Below are 22,712 nucleotides of genomic sequence, written 5' to 3' on the forward strand. Positions count from 1 at the left end.
TTTTTTGTATTTTTCTGAAGCTGGAAACGGGGAGAGACAGTCAGACAGACTCCCTCATGCGCCCGACCGGGATCCACCCAGCACGCCCACCAGGGGCGAAGCTCTGCCCACCAGGGGGCGATGCTCTGCCCCTCCGGGGCGTCGCTCTGCCGCGACCAGATCCACTCTAGCGCCTGGGGTAGAGGCCAAGGAGCCATCCCCAGTGCCCGGGCCATCTTTGCTCCAATGGAGCCTCGCTGTGGGAGGGGAAGAGAGAGACAGAGAGGAAGGAGGGGGGGTGGAGAAGCAGATGGGCGCTTCTCCTGTGTGCCCTGGCCGGGAATCGAACCCGGGACTTCTGCACGCCAGGCCGACGCTCTACCACTGAGCCAACCGGCCAGGGCCTTTGTCGTTGTTTTCACTTAAGTTAGAGACCAAACTTCAAACCTAAGTTCAGTTTATTTCACTATCTACCACGTCCTCCTTGTGGGTCTGGGCACCAGAGTGTGAGTAAGACATGGTTCTTGCTCTTTTTATTTAGTTATTTATTTTAGGGAGAGAGAGAGACAGAGGGAGACTGAGGCAGAGACAGAAGAGAAGCATAAACTCATAATAGTTGCATCACTTTAGTTGTTCATTGATTGCTTCTCATATGTACCTTGGCCAGGGGGGGCTCAAGCCAAGCCAGTGACCCCTTGCTCAAGCCAGCAACCATGGGATCATGTCAATGATCCCACATTCAAGCCAGCAACCCTACGCTCAAGCTGCTGAACCTGCGCTCAAGCCCGATAAGCCCACACTTAAGCCAGGGACCTTGGGATTTCTAACCTGGGACCTCAGCATCCCAGGTCGATGCTCTACTGCTGGGCCACCACTGGTCAGGCAGGCCTTGCTCTCAATGAACTTACATCTTAGTGTGAAAATAAATGTGTGAAATTGGGAGACAGTAGAACATAGTGATTACAATATGGATCAGGAAATATATGGGCTTGGGTTCAAATTCTTTCATTGAATTTCAACAAGTAGCTGGGTTATATTGGGTGGGCCACTTCAATCTTTGTGCCTTAATTTCTTAAGATAGAAATAATAATAGGCAACTAGTAGAGTTATTATATTGATAATAACTACATGAAAACAACTAACATACTGACTGGCACATAATAAACATACACTGAATGGATGCTAATAATAATAATAAATAAAAATGATCATAATAGTAGTGACGATGTAATAGAGGAATTTACAGTTCAATGATCGCATATATATATATATATATATATATATATATATATACACATACACAGTAGTTGAATTCAAAAGTTATAATGGATTGCATCCAAGATGGTGACAGGGCAGGTGGATGTTACACTCACCTCCTCCCAGGAACTGAAATTACAGCTAAAATATAAAGCAATCAACCTGAATAACCAACCTAAGACTAACTGAACAGAAAAGTCTTATAACCAAGTTGTTGGTCGAATAAGTTTGTAAATATGATATAAGTTTGCTCGCTTATAGTTTGCATTGGGTGTGGAGGACAGGCTGTAAGCAGGCAGGGTCGTTATACCCCAAGGCTTAGTTTTAAAACTAAGGCTTTCCCACCCTAAGTGACTTTGTATCAGAGACTTCCTTGTTTGTATATTGGATGAAAGGTTTTGATTTCTACACTATAAAATGGGGCAGACCTGGAGCTTGCTCTCTCTCTGTTTCTGAGATTAGCATTAGAGGAGAGAGCAGAGGAAGGAGAGCAGAGAAAGGCCACGTGGAGGAGAGGAGAGGCAGCCAAGATGGTGGAGTTCTGAAGGAGAAGCCAGTTTGTGCAGTCTGTGCAGAGAGAAAGAGATGGGATACAGAGGTGAATAAGGCTGGTGAGGTACAAACCTTTGATTCTAGAAAACTCGGACAAGTCAGTGGCTTTGGGAGCCCTGAATGGAAAGGGAAGTGTTTTTCCACTGTGTGTATTTCTTGTCTGCTGGGTGCAAGCTAGGATTAAAGCTAATGGCCCACCAGTTCTCGGCTCCATTGTTTCGTTACCATCTGTTCGAATCAAATGCGAACCTGCATGGGCCAGGCGGCTGTGGTGGTGGCTGTGGCTACTGGCTTGACACAAGTCTTTATAGAAGCCTCGCCGAGACTGGAAGGAAGGGCAGAGATGCAAACGGTGCTGCCGCACTCCCACAGGAGGCAGCTGAGAACCCAGAGGGATCTCTCAGCTGCAGTTTCCTCCTAAGGAACGTAGGGTCTCAACCCCAGACTGGGCCCGCAGCCAGGGCACCAGAGCTGGTAAGACATATCCACGTAATAACTGGCTATGAAAATCAGTGGGGATTCTCTTGGTCAGGGAGAGACAGGAGTCTGCTGGAAGCCCAGGCACCCTCCGAAAGGGCCAATGACAAAAGCATGTTTGCGGTCACTCACCCTGGACTCTGGCAGAGGGGAGAGGGGAGCTGACTACAATTGTGTGAGAGTGAGGTCTGTGGCTCTGAGGCACGAGCTCAAGGGACAGCCACCAGAATTCCTGCACTGAGCTCCTCTCCCACACTGAAGATACTTCCTAGATTAGAGCACTCCCCGCCTCACTACATCAGCCTGAAAGAATGCAATAGCCCCACCCTCCCAACTCCCTATTGCCCCACCCTGGGAGGTTCAGGTCCTGGGGAGGAGTCAGCTGTCTGGGCCCAGGGTGTAGAGTTCTGGGCAGACTCGGGGGTGGCAGTGACTGAGTTGTGTTGCTCTGAGTTGAGGGCCATTACTCCCACCTTCCTGTGTGCCTGACCAGCACCTCCTCCTCACTAGAGACACACTAGCCCAACCTCAGGATTCCTGGATGCCCCACCCTGCCAAGCTGAGGCTCTCAAGGAGGTCTGGGCAGAACCTGGGAAAGACTTGAGTTGTGTAACTATAGAACTGGGGCCGTTTTTCTTCACGTGCCTGACTAGCATAGAGCCATCCTTTCACGTGACCACATATCGGTCTGTCTGAGCCCGATAAGCTCTGCTGGCATCACTGTAATGACTCCTTGAGACCCTGTTACACAACAAAGGTCTGCTGTCACCCAGTGAATGGCAGCTAGACTTGGTATATGTTGGGACTTCTGCTGAGTGGCCTCAGAACCAGTACTGACAACAAATATGAACCTGTATCAATCTGGTGGCCAGCACTCACTCTATCAGGTGACCCACAGATTACCTAACTCATGCAACTCCAGTATCACCAGAGGCTCTTTCAGTGACTGAACCTAACAGGCAGCTGGCAAGCGGAGGCAAGTGGAGACAGATCGCAGGGGGCCTGGGCCTTTTGCTGACCTTGCCTCGGGCTCAGTGCCTTTTGCTGACCTTGCCTCGGGCCCAGTGCCTTTTGCTGACCTTGCCTCGGGCCCAGTGCTGGCGGAAGCTCTGGTGCACAGCTCTTCCCTCCCGCAGAGGCAACCACAGACTGTGGGTTGCTGTGTTGCTCCTAAAAGGCTGCCCGGCCAGTCCCAAGCAGCATCTGATATTGCCCTGCACCGGAGGCCTTCCAAGAGGCTCCAGAACCAACTCCCCCAGTGGCTGAGCCTCAGATAAAACCAGAGCGGAGCCTGACCAGGCGGTGGCTGTAAAGCCAGGAGGCACGGCCAGGGCCACCAACACAGCAGCCCGGCCCATGCAGGTTCGCACTGGATTCAGACAGTCGGTAAAGAAACAACGGAGCCAAAAACTGATGGGCCATAGTCTTTAATCCTAGCTTGCACCCGGCAGGCAAGCAAAAACACACACTGGGCTCCAAAACCCACTCACATTCAGTGCTCACAAAGCCACTGACTTCTCCGAGTTTCCTAGAATCAAAGGTTTCCAGCTCACCAGCCTTATTCACCTCTGTTCCCCATCTCCATTCTTCTCCCTGCACAAACTCTGCACTAACTGGCTTCTTACTCAGCACTCACCATCTTGGCTGCTTCTCCTGGCCCCCTCCACGTGGCCTTTCTCTGCTCTCTTCTCTGCTCTCCTCTAATGCTAATCTCGGGAACCAAGAGAGCAAGCTTCTGTTCTGCCCCCACTTTATAGTGTAGATTCAAAACCTTTAATCCAATATACAAAACAGGGAAGTCTCCAATACAAAGTCACTTATCAGAGACATGATGGGATTGTACCACCCCACATCAAAATGGGTGGGAAAGGCTTAATTCCAAAACCAAGCCCCAGGCTACAAGGATTCTGCCTGCCTTTAGCCCACTCCCAACACACATTAATATCACCTAGGCAACAGCCTCCACGTGGGCAGCACCATCTTTAACAAAGTGAGCATAATACATTTTATCTGCCCAACAGTGGCGCAGTGGATAGAGCATCAGACTGGGATGCAGAAGACCCAGGTTTGAGACCCCGAGGTCGCCAGCTTGAGCGTGGGCTCATCTGGTTTGAGCAAAGCTCACCAGCTTGGACCCAAGGTTGCTGGCTCAAGCAAGGGGTTACTTGGTCTGCTGAAGGCCCGCAGTCAAGGCACATATGAGAAAGCAATAAATGAACAACTAAGGTGTCACAACGAAAAACTAATAATTGATGCTTCTCATCTCTCTCCATTCCTGTCTGTCCCTATCTATCCCTCTCTCTGACTCTCTGTCTCTGTAAAAAAATAAAATAAAATCAGAGTGGAATCCAGTTAGCTTCACAAGCAGAATATACAGAGGAAGATCTCAGCAGGCACCAGACCCCGCTGAGATGAATTAGGAGGTCAGCAGCCACACAACAGCTGGTACACTGTGGTCAGGGTAGAGCCTGACCCTCAGAGTGAGCCAGTCTGAGAGGGTTGACTGTAAAGCCAGAAGCCACGGCCACTATCACAGCCGCCCGGCCCATGCAGGTTCGCATTGGATTCAGACAGTCGGTAAAGAAACAATGGAGCCAAAAACTGATGGGCCATTGTTGGGCAGATAAAATGTATTATGCTCACTTTGTTAAAGAGGCCGTTGCCCAGGTGGTATTAATGTGTGTTGGGGTGGGCTAAAGGCAGGCAGAATCCTTGTAGCCTGGGGCTTGGTTTTGGGATTAAGCCTTTCCTACCCTTTTTGGTGTAAGGTGGTACAATCCTATCGTGCCTCAGAGAAGTGACTTTGTATTAGAGACTTCCCTATTATGTATATTGGATTAAGGGTTTGGATTTCTACACTATAAAATGGGGATGGAACGAGAGTTTGCTCTCTGGGTTCCTGAGGTTAGCATGAGAGAGCGGAGAGAGTAGAGCCAGCAGCAGAAGGAGGCCACGTGGAGGAGGCCAGGAGAAGCAGCCAAGATGGCGGAGTGCTGAGTGAGATGCCAGTTTGTGTAGAGTTTGTATCTGGGATAAGGAAGGAGATGGGGAACTGAGGAGAAGAAGGCTGGTGAGCTAGAAACCTTTGATTCTAGGAAACTCGGATAAGTCAGTGGCTTTGTGAGCACTGAGTGTGACTGGGTTTTGGAGCCCAGTGTGTATTTTTACTTGCCCGCCGGGTGCAAGGTAGGATTAAAGGCTATGGCCCATCAGTTTTTGGCTCCGCTGTTTCTTTACCGACTGTCCGAATCCAATGCGAACCTGCATGGGCCTGGCTGCTGTGATGGTAGCTCTGGCCCTGGCTGCTGGCTTTACATTTGGCGTAGTCGGCAGGATTCGATACAGATGGGCAAGGAGCCTTTGAGCGGTGGAGTAGAGGACTGGCTAGTGTTATGGTTCCCCATGGCTGTCCTTTTGGGGATTGTAGGCTGGCTGACTTTTACAGCCATGTGTGAGGAAACTGAGAGCTCTATGGAAGAGGCTGCCCGGGACCTGCAAACCGAGCAGTGGAAGGAGATGGAGCAAACGCAGGAGAAACCGATGCTGACCCTGGAGCTGGAGGAAATGCTGGAGGAGGAGGCCAACCAGGTGTTCGAGATTCGCCTGGAAATGGAGCAAACGCTAGAGGAGGATTCAGAGGTTCGTGAGTTGCAGCTTGCCCTGGATGTTGTGGAGAGCCAGCAGCGGCAGGAGGCCGGGGCTGAGGCTGAGGCGGAGGCCGGGTCCGGAGCTGCAAGGTCTGCAGAGCAGAAGGCGGCAGCGGACGGAGGCTCGAGCCCAGCAGCCGGAGCTGGTGTTTTCAGTTCCTCTTTGGAAGGTGAGGATAATCGAGCTGGAGTTGTGATCTACAGTCTCCAGAAGATGGAAGCCCAGCTGGAAGGAGCACCTACTGCGGCCCCGGTAGGTCTGCGATTTTGGGACATAGGGCTGGACATGCTATCTGGAGCAGAGATGAAAATGCTGACTACCATTACCATGTGGCCCTCTTTGGGACAGTGTAAGACCTGCCAGGATGGCAGGAATGAGGGGGGTGGCTGATGCCCCATGTGCTTGGACTGATTTCCTGGACTACGACCGGAGTGGGCATTGGCTCCTTTGTTGGATGGACTTTCGGATTACGGATTTTGGACAATGTAAAATACCCTGATGGGGGTGGGGGGTGGCTTTGCTGGAAGCACTCCCCTACCCCGGGAAGCTTTTCCCGTGGCTAGAAAGAAGACCGAGGACATTTTGCGCTTTGGGCTAAGTACTCAGAGACTGGTGAAATGTACCTTTGTAATTGTTGAAACTGTATGATTTTTGCTGTTGTAATCTGTGTAATGTTCTAATTTCCTTGCACAGGAATGCTGGTGATGTAAATTGTGGGTAGTAAAGTGAGCATAGGGGTGGATTGTTGGGCAGATAAAATGTATTATGCTCACTTTGTTAAAGAGGCCGTTGCCCAGGTGGTATTAATGTGTGTTGGGGTGGGCTAAAGGCAGGCAGAATCCTTGTAGCCTGGGGCTTGGTTTTGGGATTAAGCCTTTCCTACCCTTTTTGGTGTAAGGTGGTACAATCCTATCATGCCTCAGAGAAGTGACTTTGTATTAGAGACTTCCCTATTATGTATATTGGATTAAGGGTTTGGATTTCTACACTATAAAATGGGGATGGAACGAGAGTTTGCTCTCTGGGTTCCTGAGGTTAGCATGAGAGAGCGGAGAGAGTAGAGCCAGCAGCTAAAGGAGGCCACGTGGAGGAGGCCAGGAGAAGCAGCCAAGATGGCGGAGTGCTGAGTGAGATGCCAGTTTGTGTAGAGTTTGTATCTGGGATAAGGAAGGAGATGGGGAACTGAGGAGAAGAAGGCTGGTGAGCTAGAAACCTTTGATTCTAGGAAACTCGGATAAGTCAGTGGCTTTGTGAGCACTGAGTGTGACTGGGTTTTGGAGCCCAGTGTGTATTTTTACTTGCCCGCCGGGTGCAAGGTAGGATTAAAGGCTATAACCCATCAGTTTTTGGCTCCGCTGTTTCTTTACCGACTGTCCGAATCCAATGCGAACCTGCATGGGCCTGGCTGCTGTGATGGTAGCTCTGGCCCTGGCTGCTGGCTTTACAGCCATCATCTTTAATCCTAGCTTGCACCCGGTGGGCAAGTAAAAACACACACTGGGCTCCAAAACCCACTCACATTCAGTGCTCACAAAGCCACTGACTTATCCGAGTTTCCTAGAATCAAAGGTTTCTAGCTCACCAGCCTTATTCACCTCAGTTCCCCATCTCCTTCCTTCTCCCTGCACAAACTCTGCACTAACTGGCTTCTCACTCAACACTCCATCTTGGCTGCTTCTCCTGGCCTCCTCCACGTGGCCTTTCTCTGCTCTCCTCTCTGCTCTCTCCTCTAATATTAATCTCAGGAACCGAGAGAGAGCAAGCTCCTGTTCTGCCCTCGTTTTATAGTGTAGAAATCAAAACCTTTAATCCAATATACAAAATAAGGAAGTCGCTGATACAAAGTCACTTATCTGAGGCATAATTGGATTATACCACCCCACATCAAAAAGGGTGGGAAAGGCTTAGTCCCAAAACCAAGCCCCAGGCTACAAGGATCCTGCCTGCCCACAGCCCTCAGAGACACACATTAATATCACCTGGGTGATGGGCTTCCACGTGGACAGCACCATCTTTAACAAAGTGAGCATAATACATTTTATCTGCCCCACATTGACCCCAGGCATGAATGGGCCAATAGTGACCAAGACTCAAGTACAACAGGAGGGCTCACATAACACACACTAGGCACATTCCCAGAACACCCAGCTCAGGTCAAGGAGACTGTGCTACCGGGCCCCAGGACACCTTCTACCTCAGGTCAACTTACCAAGACCAGAAAACATGGCAGATCCACTTAATTCATAAAAACAAACACAAAGAGGCAGTGTTTCCCTTAAGATCAGGCATAAGACAGGGCAGTCTCACCACTCTTATTCAACAAAGTAACAGGAGTCCTAGCCACAGCAATCAGACAAGAAGAAATAAAAGCATCTAAATTGGAAAGGAAAAAGTAATATTGTCATTATTTGCATATGACGTGATACTCTGTATGGAGAGCCCTAAATATTCCACAAAAAAGCAACTAGAACTGATTAAACAAATTCAGTAAATTAGCAGGATATAAAAAATATATATCCAGAAATCAGTTGCAATTTTTTACACCAATAATAAACTATTAGAAATTAAAACTAAGAACCCCATTTCATTTACAAATACATAAAACAAATACCTAGGAATAAATTTAACCAGGGATGTAAAAGACCTGTGCTCAGAAAATTATAAGACATTGAAGAAAAAAATTTAAAAAGAGCCTGACCAGGTGGTGGCACAGTGGATAGAGCATTGGACTGGGATGTGGAGGACCCAGGTTCAAAACCCCAAAGTCACTGGTTTGAGCACAGGGTCACCGGTTTGAGCATAGAATCATAGATATGACCCCATGGTCGCTGGCTTGAGACCAAAAGTCACTGGCATGAGGTCCAGGGTCGCTGGCTTGAGCCCAAGGTCACTGGATTGAGCAAGGGGTCACTCACTCTGCTGTAACCCCTCAGTCAAGGCACATATGAGAAAGCAATCTATGAACAACGAAGGTGACACAACAAAGAATTGACGCTTCTCTTAGCGTGCGGAGGACCCGGGTTCGATTCCCGGCCAGGGCACATAGGAGAAGCGCCCATTTGCTTCTCCACCCCTCTGCCGCGCTTTCCTCTCTGTCTCTCTCTTCCCCTCCTGCAGCCAAGGCTCCATTGGAGCAAAGATGGCCCGGGCGCTGGGCATGGCTCTGTGGCCTCTGCCTCAGGCGCTAGAGTGGCTCTGGTCGCAATATGGCGACGCCCAGGATAGGCAGAGCATCGCCCCCTGGGGGGCAGAGCACCGCCCCTGGTGGGCGTGCCGGGTGGATCCCAGTCGGGCTCATGCGGGAGTCTGTCTGACTGTCTCTCCCTGTTTCCAGCTTCAGAAAAATGAAAAAAAAAAAAAAAAAAGAATTGATGCTTCTCATCTCTCTCCCTTCTTGTCTGTCTGTCTCTATCTGTCCCTCTCTCTGTCTCTCTTTCTGTCTCTGTCACACACACACACACAAAATTAAAAATATACAAATAAATGTAAGCATATATGTGCTCATGGATAGGTAATACCATTAAATTGTCCATACTACCAAAAGCAATATATAGACTCAACACAATTCCTACCAAGATACCAATTGTATACTGCTCTGAACTGGAAGAAATATTTAAAAATGTATTTGGAATAACAAAAGATCCTAAATAGCCACAGCAATATTGAGAAAGAACAAAGTTGGAGGAGTTATGCTACCCGATTTCAAATTACAATGCCATAGTAACCAAAACAGTAGGATATTGGCATAAAAACAGACGTACAGATCAATGGAACATAATAGAGAACTAAGAAATAAACCCACACCTTTCTGGCCAATGAATTTGACAAAGGAGGCTAGAACATTTCATGGGGTAAAGACAGCCAATTCAATAAATGGTGTTGGGTAAGTTGGACAGACTCATGCAAAATAATGAAACTAGAGTACCTCCCTACACCATATATGAGAATAAACTGAATAAATAAATTAAGAATAAAGGCTTAAATATTAAGATTCAAAATTATAAAAATTCTAGAAGGAGAGCTTTTTCTCTGAGTAATGTTTTTTTTTACTGAAGTTTCTCCTTGGGCAAGAGAAACAAAAGAAAAAATAAACAAATGGGACTACCTCAAACTAAAATGTTTTTGCACAGCAAAGTAAACCATCAACAAAATTAAAGACAACCCACTGAATGGGAGGACATATTCTCTAGTCATACATATGACAAGGGGTTAATATCCAAAATTTATAAAGAACTTATGCAACTCAACACCAAAAAAACAAGCAATCCAATTAAAATATGGGCAAAGAACCTGGATAGACACTTCTCCAAAGAGGACATACAGTTGGGCAATAGATGTATGAAAAGGTGCTCCACACCATTAATCATCAGAGAAATGCAAATTAAAACCATAATGAGGCTCTGGCCGGTTGGCTCAGTGGTAGAGTGTCAGCCTGGAGTGCGGGAGTCCCGGGTTTGATTCCCAGCCAGGGCACACAGGAGAAGCAGCCATCTGCTTCTCCACCCCTCCCCCTCTCCTTCCTCTCTGTCTCTCTCTTCCCTTCCTGCAGCCAAGGCTCCATTGGAGTAAAGTTGGCCTGGGCGCTGAGGATGGCTCCATGGCCTCTGCCTCAGGCGCTAGAATGGCTCTGGTTGCAACAGAGCAACGCCCCAGATGGGCAGAGCATCGCCCCCTGGTGGGCATGCCGGGTAGATCCCGGTTGGGTTCATGCAGGAGTCTGTCTGACTGCCTCCCCGTTTCCAACTTCAGAAAACTACAAAAAACCCCAAAAAACCCATAATGAGATACCACCTCCTACCTGTCAGAATGGCTATCATCAATAAATCAACACACAGCAAGTGTTGACATGGGTGTAGAGAAAATAGAAACCTAGCGCTCTGTTGTTGGGAATGCAGATTGGAACAGCCACTGCGGAAAATAGTGCAGAGTTGCCTTAAAAAATTAAAACTATAACTGCCTTAAGACCCAGTGATTTCATTTCCGGGGATATATGTGAAGAAACCCAAAATACTAATTCAAAAGAGTATATGCAGTTCTATGTTCATTGCAGCATTATTTACAATTACCAAGTTATGGAAGCAGCCCAAGAGCCCTTCAATGGATGAGTGGATTAAAAAGCGGTACATACATGTGACGGACTATCACTCGGTCATAAAAAATGAAATCTTACCATTTGTGACAGCATGGATTGAGCTAGAGAGCATTATGCCAACTGAAATAAGTCAGAGAAAGACAAATGCCATATGATTTCACTTACATGTGGAATCTAAGGAACTATATAAACAAACAAACAAAATAGAAACAGACTCATAAATACAGAGTACAGATTGGTGGACGCTGAGGTTGCAGGTTTCAAATCCGAGGTCACTAGCTTGAGCAAGAGCTCATCTGGTTTGAGTACAGGATCACCAGATTGAGTGTGGGATCGTCGATATGACCCCAAGGTCACTGGCTTGAGCCTAAGGTCACTGGCTTGAGCCCAAGGTCGCTGGCTTGAGCAAGGGGTCACTGGCTCAGCTGGAGCCTCCCAGTCAAGGCATGTATGGGAAACCATCAAGGACCAACTAAAGTGATGCAGCTACAAATTGATGCTTCTCATCTCCCTTCCTGTCTCTCTCTCCGTCTCCCCTCTTTCTCTCTCTCTCGCAAACAAAGAGAATGTTTAAGCCAGGAGTCCCCAAACTTTTTACACAGGGGGCCAGTTCACTGTCCCTCAGACCATTGGAGGGCCAGACTATAAAAAAAACTATGAACAAATCCCTATGCACACTGCACAGATCTTATTTTAAAGTAAAAAAAAAAACAAAATGGGAACAAATACAATATTTAAAATAAAGAACAAGTAAATTTAAATCAACCAACTGACCAGTATTTCAATGGGAACTATGCTCCTCTCACTGACCACCAATGAAAGAGGTGCCCCTTCTGGAAGTGCGGCGGGGACCGGATAAATGGCCTCAGGGGGCCGCATGTGGCCCGTGGGCCGTAGTTTGGGGACCCCTGGTTTAAGCCCTATGCAATATATTTGGTTTACATTTTTTACATAATTTTCTTAATATTGATAAAATAAAAGTAAATGCTTAACAGGAAAATCACAAATAGAAAGAACAAATTTGGTATTCTAAATCATTAATTATATAAATAAATTATTAGTCTAAAATGTAGAATTCATATATTGTTGTCATCCATTGCTGGTTATAAAGACTTAGTTTAAGCAGAAAACTATAGTTCAGTTGACTGATTCATTTACTAATTTTCTTTTAGTCTCTGTTCCTTACCTAATTTATACTGTGAAATAAAAATTGAATTCAAACCTCATGTCTAATTTAAATATAAAAACTAAATGTTTAAGTATATTTAATAAAGATGCTCAATTCAGTATGGTAAAAAAAATCTACCTCATCTAGTTCAAAAATGTTAGCAAAAATGTTCCAGGAATCATACTGTAATGCCCAAACACAACGCTATGTGCACGGCTTATAAGAAAATACATTTGTTTTATTTACCTTATCACAAATATCCCAGCTATGCTATGCAGGAAATTCATTAACTATAAAAGAAGCAAAAAGAGGCCCTGGCTGGTTGGTCAGTGGTAGAGCGTCGGCCTGGCGTGCAGGAATCCCGGGTTTGATTCCCAGCCAGGGCACACAGGAGAAGCACCTATCTGTTTCTCCACCCCTCCCCCTCTCCTTCCTCTCTGTCTCTCTCTTCCCCTCCCACAGCCAAGGCTCCATTGGAACAAAGTTGGCCCAGGCGCTGAGGATGGCTCCATGGCCTCTGCCTCAGGTGCTAGAGTGGCTCTGGTTGCAACAGAGCGACGCCCCAGAGGGGCAGAACATCGCCCCCTGGTGGTCATGCCAGGTGGATCCCGGTCAGGCACATGCAGGAGTCTGTCTGATTGCCTCCCCGTTTCCAACTTCAGAAAAAAAAAAAAAGAAGCAAAAAGAAAGAAAATCATATCTAATCCTATCCTTTAGACATACATTTGGGTTTACTATATTTAAAAGATTTGACAAATATTTCTTGACCTCCTACTCTGTGCCAGGTCCAGGGTTAAAGCCCCAGGACTGCTCGTGCCCGGGAAGGTGGGCAGAACCTTTGTGTAGTTAATCTCCTCCCTCCTGAGAGAATTCTGGCCCCTGCTCTGGGCTGTGAGACGTGGCCTGTAAAATCTGCTCCCGAGTGCTGAGCCATATTACCCATAAAATAGCCACGCATGTGATATTCTGAGGACTCTCGGGACCATTCACAGCACTATTTAGAACAGAGGCTATAAAATCTAACCACACAATGCAAATGTAACTTTTTTCCCCCAATGGCTTTCATTTTTGCTTGAACAAGAGAGGGTAAAGACCATGGAAATTTTGACAGAATGGAAAGCTGTTGTAATTTGTGTAATGTGCCTCATTTCCTTGCACAGGGATGCCAGTGGTGTAGATTGTGGGTAGTAAAGTGAGCATAGGGGTGGATTGTTGGGCAGATAAAATATATTATGCTCACTTTGTTAAAGATGGCGCTGCCCACGTGGAGGCCGTTGCCCAGGTGATATTAATGTGTGTTGGGGGCAGGCTGTGGGCAGGCAGAATCCTTGTAGCCTGGGGCTTGGTTTTGGGATTAAGCCTTTCCCACCCTTTTTGATGTGGGGTGGTACAATCCCATCATGCCTCAGATAGGTGACTTTGTATTAGAGACTTCCCTATTTTGTATATTGGATTAAAGGTTTGGATTTCTACACTATAAAATAGGGGCAGAACGGGAACTTGCTCTTGGTTCCTGAGATTATCATTAGAGGAGAGAGCAGAGAGGAGAGCAGAAAGAGGCCATGTGGCCAGGAGAAGCAGCCAAGATGGTGGAGTGTTGAGTGAGAAGCCAGTTTGTGCAGAGTTTGTGCAAGGAGAGGGAAGGAGATGGGGAACAGAGGTGAATAAGGCTAGTGAGCTAGAAACCTTTGATTCTAGGAAACTCGGATAAGTCAGTAGCTTTGTGAGCACTGAATGTGAGTGGGTTTTGGAGCCCAGTGTGTGTTTTTTACTTGCCCACCGGGTGCAAGCTAGAATGAAAATGATGGCCCACCAGCTTTTGGCTCTGCTGTTTCTTTGCCGACTGTCCGAATCCAATGCGAACCTGCATGGGCTGGGCTGCTGTGATGGTGGCCGTGCCTACTGGCTTTACACTTGACTTGCTTTAAAGAAACCTGAAGTACAGATCAAACTCTCAAAATATGAACAATTGGGTGATTATTCTTATTTAAAAAGTGATCTTTACGAGAGAATTTGCTGCTGTTGCTTCTTACCTTTACTACACTAACTGAGTGGAGGTTACTGTGAGTTCTTTTCACTTAGTCTCACAGTGCCTTTGCCCTGCCCTGCCCTTCCTTCCCTCTCTTCCCTTCTCATCCCTTCCCTTTCCTTCCCATTCTTTTTCCTCCCTCCCTTTCTCCTTCCCTCCTCCCCTCCCTCCCTCCCTCCCTCCCTCCCTCCCTCCCTCCCTCCCTCCCTCCTTCCTTCCTTCCTTCCTTCCTTCCTTCCTTCCTTCCTTCCTTCCTTCCTTCCTTCCTTCCTTCCTTCCTTCCTTCCTTCCTCTTTTCCTTCCTTTCTTCCTCCCTCCCTGCCTTCCTTTCTTCCCTTTTTTTGAGAGAGAGGAAGGGAGGTGGGAAGGGAAAGGAAAGAGAGAAGCATCAACTTCTTGTTCCACCTAGCTGTACAACCCATTGATTTCTTCTCATGTGTGACCCAACTGGGGCTCTAACCGGTGACCTTGGGATCAGGCCGGTGACCCCAGGATCGAACCAGCGACCCGTGTGCTCCAGGACAATGCTCCATCCACTGCTCTACCAGCCAGGGCTACATTTTCAATTTAATTTACCAGAAATTCATTTGAAGTGTAAACTTTTGAGAACATACTGACTTATGCGCCAATAAAGATCGCAGACTTTGGCTCCAGCTCGTGTCTGTGCAGGAATCTGGCTCCGCGACTTAGCCATGTTGTTTCTGCTCACAGTAGTTCCATTAGAGGGCAACTCAGGAGATGGAGCGTCCAAACTTCGCCAGAATTGCATTGGTTTGCAGAATAGCTACAGCTGTGTTCAGATTCGTATCTTCCATATTAGCTTTTAATATTAAACTTTAAAGATCCTAAATTGATTTAGATTTCTTGAGAGGTTCTCAGATAGGTCTTTTCCTTGTCACCCTTTCTCCTGTGGCCCCATGTCCTTATTGGTATCAAAAACACTTTTGGGACTTCTTCAAAAATCGAAATATAAGAACATACAAGTCTAACTGTGTGTCACCTTGCAGGCTCCATCTCCAAGGACATTTTCTCCTGGTCTACATTTAATTAAATAGAAGACCCACTACTGCTTAGCAATTGCCACTTTGACATATTCTATTCAAGGACTGATTACATTTTCTAACATTTGTGAGTGATATTAATATTCAAAAAAAGAATCGCAAGGGACCATCTGGAGTTGGACGGAAAGCAAGTATTCAATGAATGATTCTCATAATGACTGCCCAACGGTTTTGTATGTCGCTGGGAAGAGTGTAAATTGGCAGAACCTTTCTGGAAAGCAATTTTGCATTCCAAGATTTGATTTATTAATTCCATCTGGGGATTTATCACAAGGAAATAATCGGAGATATAAAGATGTTTGGGTAAAGATGCTTACCAAGGCGATTGGTCAATGGCAAAAATTAAGAAAAAAAACGAAATACTCCTCCCCAGGAGATTGGTTGAATAAAATATGGCACCCATAGAATGCTGTGGCACAGATCGCTGGCTGCCCAATAGCCACTCTCCTCTTCCTTGTCATTAACAAGACCCTGTATTATTGCGGCCAGGAAGTGTCCTTAGCTCAAAAATACTACATTTCACAGCCTTCCTTGAAGATAAGGGTGGCCAATAAGCTATAAGCAGATGTCCTTGGGTGGGACTTCCCACTGTCTGGATCGCTGCCTGGACCCAGCTGTTCCGATAACTAACATGATGGCTTGAGTTCCAGAAGCCACTTGGGAACAATGAGGAAAAAGCCAGGAGAATTACAGTGACTGCAGTTCAGACATTCTTGAACCACTGTAACAAAGCCATCCACTGCTCCTATTCAGATGTCTCATTACCTGAGAAAAAATAAACCATCGTATATTTATGCTAGTCAGACTCTGTTCATAGCAGCTGAACACGATTCCTAACTGACACAGGTGAAACATTTTGCAACCATTTGAAATCATTTTTCTGAAAAATAGACTGTGACTTTAAACAAGAAAGCTAGAATACAAAACTCTATATGTGGTACATTCAATTGTGTTCTAAATTATACACTCTCTTACATTATACAGGGTGTCCGTAAGGTCATGGTGCACTTTTGACTGGTCACCAGGAAAGCAACAAAAGATGATGGAAATGTGAAATCTGCACCAAATAAAAGGAAAACTCTCCCAGTTTCATACCTATTCAGTGCAGTTTGATGTGGGCTCATGCACAGATTTTTTAGGGCTCCTTAGGTAGCTATCCCGTATACAGACTTATCCCTGACTGATGGCCTACCAGAACGGGGTTTCTCCACCAAACTGCCGGTTTCCTTCAACTGCTTATCCCACCGAATAATGTTATTCCTATGTGGTGGCGCTTCGTTATAAACGCACCGATATTCATGTTGCACTTTGGTCACGGATTCAAATTTAGCGAGCCACAGAACACACTGAACTTTCCTCTGTACCGTCCACATCTTGACTGGCATGGCCGTGGGCTGCTCCCCACTGTATACACGGTGTTACGTCATTATCTGCGCATGCGCACATGCTGCCACATCATCCTACAGAAACTAGGAGGGTTATCCTTTTATTTGGTGCAGATTTCACATTTCTATCGTCTTTTGTTGCTTTCCTGTGACCGGTTAAAAGTGCACCATGACTTTACGGACACACTGTATATGAATGAAAAAGACTAAAATATATTAAAATGTTAGTAGTGGCTGTCTCAGGCTTGTGGGTTATTTATTTACTAGGATGATTTACACTTTTCCATGCTTTCTAAATCTTCAACATTGAGAATTTTTTAAAAATGTTTTAAGATTGCCCAACACACACACATGACTGGTGAGAGTATAAATATGTTAAATCCACACTTTTTGGAAAGCAACGGGTAAACATGGATGAAAAGCTTTTACAGTTTTCAGACTCTTGAACTCTCTCTTCCCGCCTTGACTTATCTCTCTTGGTAAAACAACAGGAAACTCAGACAAAGCATCATGCACAATGATGTTTGTAACAATATTATTTTTGATGCTGAGAGAATGGAAACACTAAATATCCGATTTTAGGAAAGTTTATCAATAAATTAGAGCATACCCACCCTGTATTATGAATACTTGGAAAGCAAGATTCAAGTGAGAGACCGAAGATTTTGGAACTAGTTTTCGGGCTATTCCCATGTACCTCGATATCCCCACCCCCACCCCCACCCGCGGCAGCAATGAGGGGCATCCATGCAATGAGTAGGTGCCCTCTGATCCGGAAGACATTTCTAGCCACAACTGAAATTCGATTTTTATCTGAGTCTACGGCCAGAAAATAGTTTGGCTGAGAAGGGCAGAAGACTTTTCTAAATGACGTTTATGTGCGAAGAGCCCAGGCCGGAGGAGTGAGTTGTGCGGGTTGTGCCCGTCTGCCGCGGTAGCAGGGCCCTGAGCCGGGCTGCCTAGGTCAGGAGGAGGACACGGTGCCCCGGGGACACGCCGCCTGCTGCTGCCCGCGCCTGCTCGGAGGGAGAGCAGCTGCTCCGCGTGCTCGGCCCACACGCTCTCGCCCCACTGGGGTCTCAGCGGGGGCGTCTATGCACAGCGACCGCCCCGTCCCGGGGCCCACGCTCCCTCTCTCCATGTTTCTGCAGCCACGTGGGGAAGTGGGGTAGACTCACGCAGCTAATGGAGGGCGGGCGTCAGGGGACGCATGTCGCAGACTCCCGTCCTCTGTGGGAGCCGTTCGGAGGGAGCTCGACCTGTTCTCCAGAGGCTCCCCGTAGGAGGGAGCCCCAGTCACCCTCAGCCGCAACCGGCGCAGTAGCACTCCTTGCTTCAGCCTTTCCTTCTCATTTCTGCCCTGTTTCCGGATTCCACTGCCCAGATAAATAACCTGCATCTCAGGCTCCACTTCCGCGGCAAGCCAGCAGACAGACGGAGTGTGGGAGCAGAGAAGAGAAAGAGAGGTACCAACTCTCAGTCACCCAACTTTGGGAATCCAAGAACATTAAGAGTAGTAACCCATTTCCCCTGGTATGTTTGACCAACATTAAAACAAATGAATTAAAGATCTAGCAGAGTGCATAGCATGTAGTAAGGGTGTTTCATGGAACTTCTGCTTCAGGGGTTCATACGTCTTCGTATAGGGACGATGCATACTGCATTTTCCCCTGTGGAGTGCAGTTTACAAAAGCGGGATGCCTCCGGGTCAAGAGGGTACCACATGAGCCCAAAGTTTTCCTGCTCAGCTGCAGCAAAACCACCTAAATATTTATGAAAAACGTCTAATGACACAGAAAACTACTTACAAACCATTATCAAGATTGGGTCTAGGAGTGGTGGAGAAAATAAGTATAAAATATTGAATACAGTATGACTTCAACCAGGGAAGAGGAAAACGATGAAGAAAAAGACCAGAGCCATTCATTCAGTTCCAACTGTACCCAACAAGGTGAATGCTTAAAACAGGGTCAGGAATGCAAAGGCACTGAATGTAAAGTGAGCGTTCTCACATGAAATACGGGGAAAGCGGGGGCCACAGGGCAGGGACTCTGCCGGTGTGGTGCCACCGTGCCTGGCGTTGTGTTTGCTGCGCCAGAGGGAGGAACTGTGTGGTGGCCGAAGGCGTGAAAGCTAAGGGGTCCATGTTCACAGAGCCCAGTCTTACAAGCCGCAGCCCTGCCTGGCCCCAGGGAGGCGGGGAAGCTGAGTGACGGCCTCATTTCACGGGGCTGTAAGAGCCGTACACCTCCCAGCACTACGGTGACCTACCCAACTCTTCAAGGTCGCATTGCCATGGATCCTGCCGTCATCATCCACCCAGAGGACAATTCTGTGTGTATACTTTGGAGAAAAAAAAAAGTGTGACTTTTTTTTCACTGCTTATTGAAAAAGCAGTGTAAGTTAATTGTAAAAGTCGTGGATGAGAAAATATTCATTCTGATTGCTTCTGGATAATGGGGTTACAGGAGGCACCGAGATTAGTGGGGACCTAAGGGCCTCTAGATCTGAGGGCTAAACCCTCCACCTACTAGACCTGCATTTTATTCTCGCCACGGGCAATGAAACAAGCACTGCCATCCTTATATGACAGAAGAGGAAATGCTTATTATTCATAATAGCCAATAGTTACCGAGCGATAACAAGGTTCTAAAAACAATGCTGAAAGCTTTACATGTATAATCTCATTTAATTTGCACAGCAACCCTGTGAAGGAAGGACATGTATTGTCCCATTTTACAGGTGATAAAGTGAGGCTGCTTGTGAGGAAAGATGAACACAGCTGTGTGGCTGCTAACAGCTTGCTTTCTCCAAGGGAACCATGACTGACCGTTGGCCATCCCAGGAATGTAGCCCTTGGAGAGTCCTTTGTGTTAACAATTAATGATTTTGTTATATACACCGGGAGCAATGGACCGTACCCTGCTGGCTTGTCTGATTGGTTTACACTAATACTGTCTGATGGTGTACATCTGCTTTTATTGTTGGGTCCAGAGGTTTAGTTGCCATGGCAGATTTTGTAGCATGAAATGCCTAAGCTACTCAGGCCCCCATGAGAAGGTCTTGGGCCCTGAGACTCAAAGAGTCTTCTGTGGGCAGAGACACTCCATACGAGTCCCAGTGCTTTGAAGATGCACATATTTTTTTCTGATCCTTTTGCTCTGTATTCTTTACCAAAAATCTTACTGGTATTGGGTTTTGTAAGTTTTCACCGAGTGAAACACTATCCAAGACCATGCAATGAGAAGGTGCTGGAAACAGAAGTCTAGCCCAGGCAGCCTGACTTCCTGGATGGAACTCCTAACCATCATGTCCCACCACCATAGAGCTAGAATATGGTAGGTAGGTACGGCACTGTAGACTGTTGCTATTATTACTATAATTACTGCACTTCTTTTGTTTTCCAAATATTCTTTGATTATCAAAGGGAGAGATGGCTTGGAAATGTCCGTGGTTAAGAGATAGGAAGAAGAGGAGTGATAAAGAAAATCTACTACAAGGAAGTTAATGTGGTTTAATATCGCAAAGCGAAGCTGCAGTCAGGTTAAGTACGAGGCAGTTTTACAGGAGAAAAATCTTCTCCATCTTGGAGTAGGCAAAGACTTGTTAGATAGCACACACAAAATACAAATTACACAAGGAAAAACTGGTAAATCAGGCTTCATCAATATTAAAAGTCTCTGCTCTTTCAGGACATTACGTAACTGAAAAGGTAACACACACTGGACAAATATATTTGTAGTATTATATCTGACAGAGGACTGAAATCAAGTATACATAAAGAATTCTCACAACTTAATCGTAAGAAAATATTAGAAGTAGGTAAAATATTTGAATTTGTGAATACTTCACCAAAGAAGACTGGGTATTCAAAAAGGCAGTGGAGTAGGTGGCTAAACTCACCTCATCTCAGGTCTAAACGGAAACTACGGCTGAATTCTAGAACAATCAACCTGAACAACCAGCTGAAAGCTAGCTGAACCAAGTCTTACAACCAAGGATTTACAGAAGAAGCCGCATCGAGACCGTCGGGAGGGTGGAAATGTAAAAAGGGCTGGCCACTCTCCCACGGAACGTGGCTGAGATTTCGGAGGATATCTCCGCTGCAAAGGTTTCCCCAGAGAAGTGTGGGGTCTTAACCCCAAGCCAGGATCCTCAGCTCAGAGCACCAGAGCCAGGAACAGGCGCCCACATAACAGCTGGCTGGGAAAATCAGTCAGGATTCTGTCCACCAGAAAGGGACAGTAGTCAGCTACAGACGCAGGCCCCTTCTTAAAGCTCCAATGCACAAAATCTCATCTACAGCCACTCACCCTGGGCTCCAGCAGAGAGGGGAAGACTGGATTAGATTCACGCGAGGAAACACTGAGGCTTGTGCTCTGGGGAGAGAGCTGAAGGAACAGCCGCCTGGACCCCTGTGCTGACTCACTCTCCCACACCGCAGACCAGACGCAATTTTCGAGGGCAGAGCACACCTGTCCTTATGGCTTCCGCCTGGGGGAATGCAGTGGCTCCTCCCTCAGGACACCCAGGCAGTCTTACCCTCCCGATTCCTGGTGGCTCCACCGGGGCCAAGGTCTGAGCAGGATCTGGGACAGACTGAATTGTGTGGCTCTGCTCAAAGGGTCATTCCCTCCATCATCCCCCAAGGCTGACAGTCATCTCCCCTCACCAGAGAGCCACTGGACTCATAATCCTGACTGCCCGTGGCCCTGCCCTACTTAGATTGGGCTACTAGAAGGATCTTCAACAGACTGAGCTGTACGGCTCTAGGATGGGAGCTGTTTTTTCTTCGCAAGCCAGGCCAGTGCGGAGCTCTTGGTCTCTTTGGGCCTGGTAAACTGCTGGCCTCACCATGACAACTGCCTGAAACCCTGCCCCTACAAAAGTGTAGGAGCACACCGTGGGCAGCTGCTAGTCTTGGTGTACCCTGGGACATTTGCTGCGTGGCCTCAGACCCAGCACGGACAGCGAGTTTGAACTTGTATCAATCTGGTGAACATCGCTTTCCAGTGCCTGGTGACTTACTGAGAACGTACCTCCTGTATTTCAAGCACTGCCAGAGGCTGTTTCAGTGACTGAGCGTAACAGGCCGCTAGCAGGCAGGGGCAGGTGGAAACAGGTGGAAGCAGGCAGAAATAGATTTTATGGTGCCTTCGGACTTTTGCTGACTTACCTTGGGGCCTGATGTTGGTAAAAGCCAGCCTTGGTGTCCAGCCTGCTTCTTCCCATGCACACCCAGACTGAGCAGAGGCAGCCACAAACTGTGGGTCACTTTGTAGTTCCAAACAGGTTGTCCAGGGCCAGTCACAGGCAGTGTCTGATCTCAACCTGCACCGGAGTTCCTTCCAAGAAGACCCAGAACCAACACACCCAGTTGCCTACTTTAGACAATATCAGAGCAGGGTCAGATTAGCTTCCACAGCAACATATCCAAAGATCTCGGCAGGCATCAGACCCTACTGAGGCAAATACCACTTCCTGCGGTCAGCACCTGCACTGCAGCTCCTACGCTCTAGGTGGCGTCGATCCGATCCGCACACTCAGCCAGCCTGAGGGGGTGGGCTCCATAAATGAACTGGCCAATCGCAATCGACACTCATTTACAAAAGAAGGACTCGCATAACCCACACAAGGGACATTTCTGGAGCACCCAGCTCACATGATCAGGGAGACTGGGAACAACCCACAGCACACCTATTATATAGGTCACCCTACCAAGACAAGGAGAAATAGCAGATCTACCTAATACATAGAAACAAACACAAAGAAGCAGCCAAAATGGGGAAACAATTAAACATGCCCTAAATGAAAGAACAGAAGAAATCTCCAGAAAAAGAGCTAAACAAAGTACAAGCAAGTGATTTACCAGATACAGAGTTCAAAAAAATGTTTGTAAGGATGCTCAAGGAACTTAGTGAGAAATCCAACAGTATATAAAAAGGACATAGGGGCCCTGGCCGGTTGTCTCAGTGGTCGAGTGTCAGCCTGGCGTGTGGATGTCTGGGGTTTGATTCCTGGCCAGGGCACACAGGAGGAGCATCCATCTGCTTCTCCACCTCTC

This window comes from Saccopteryx leptura, chromosome 8 (assembly GCF_036850995.1).
Source record: "Saccopteryx leptura isolate mSacLep1 chromosome 8, mSacLep1_pri_phased_curated, whole genome shotgun sequence".
NCBI lineage: Eukaryota > Metazoa > Chordata > Mammalia > Chiroptera > Emballonuridae > Saccopteryx > Saccopteryx leptura.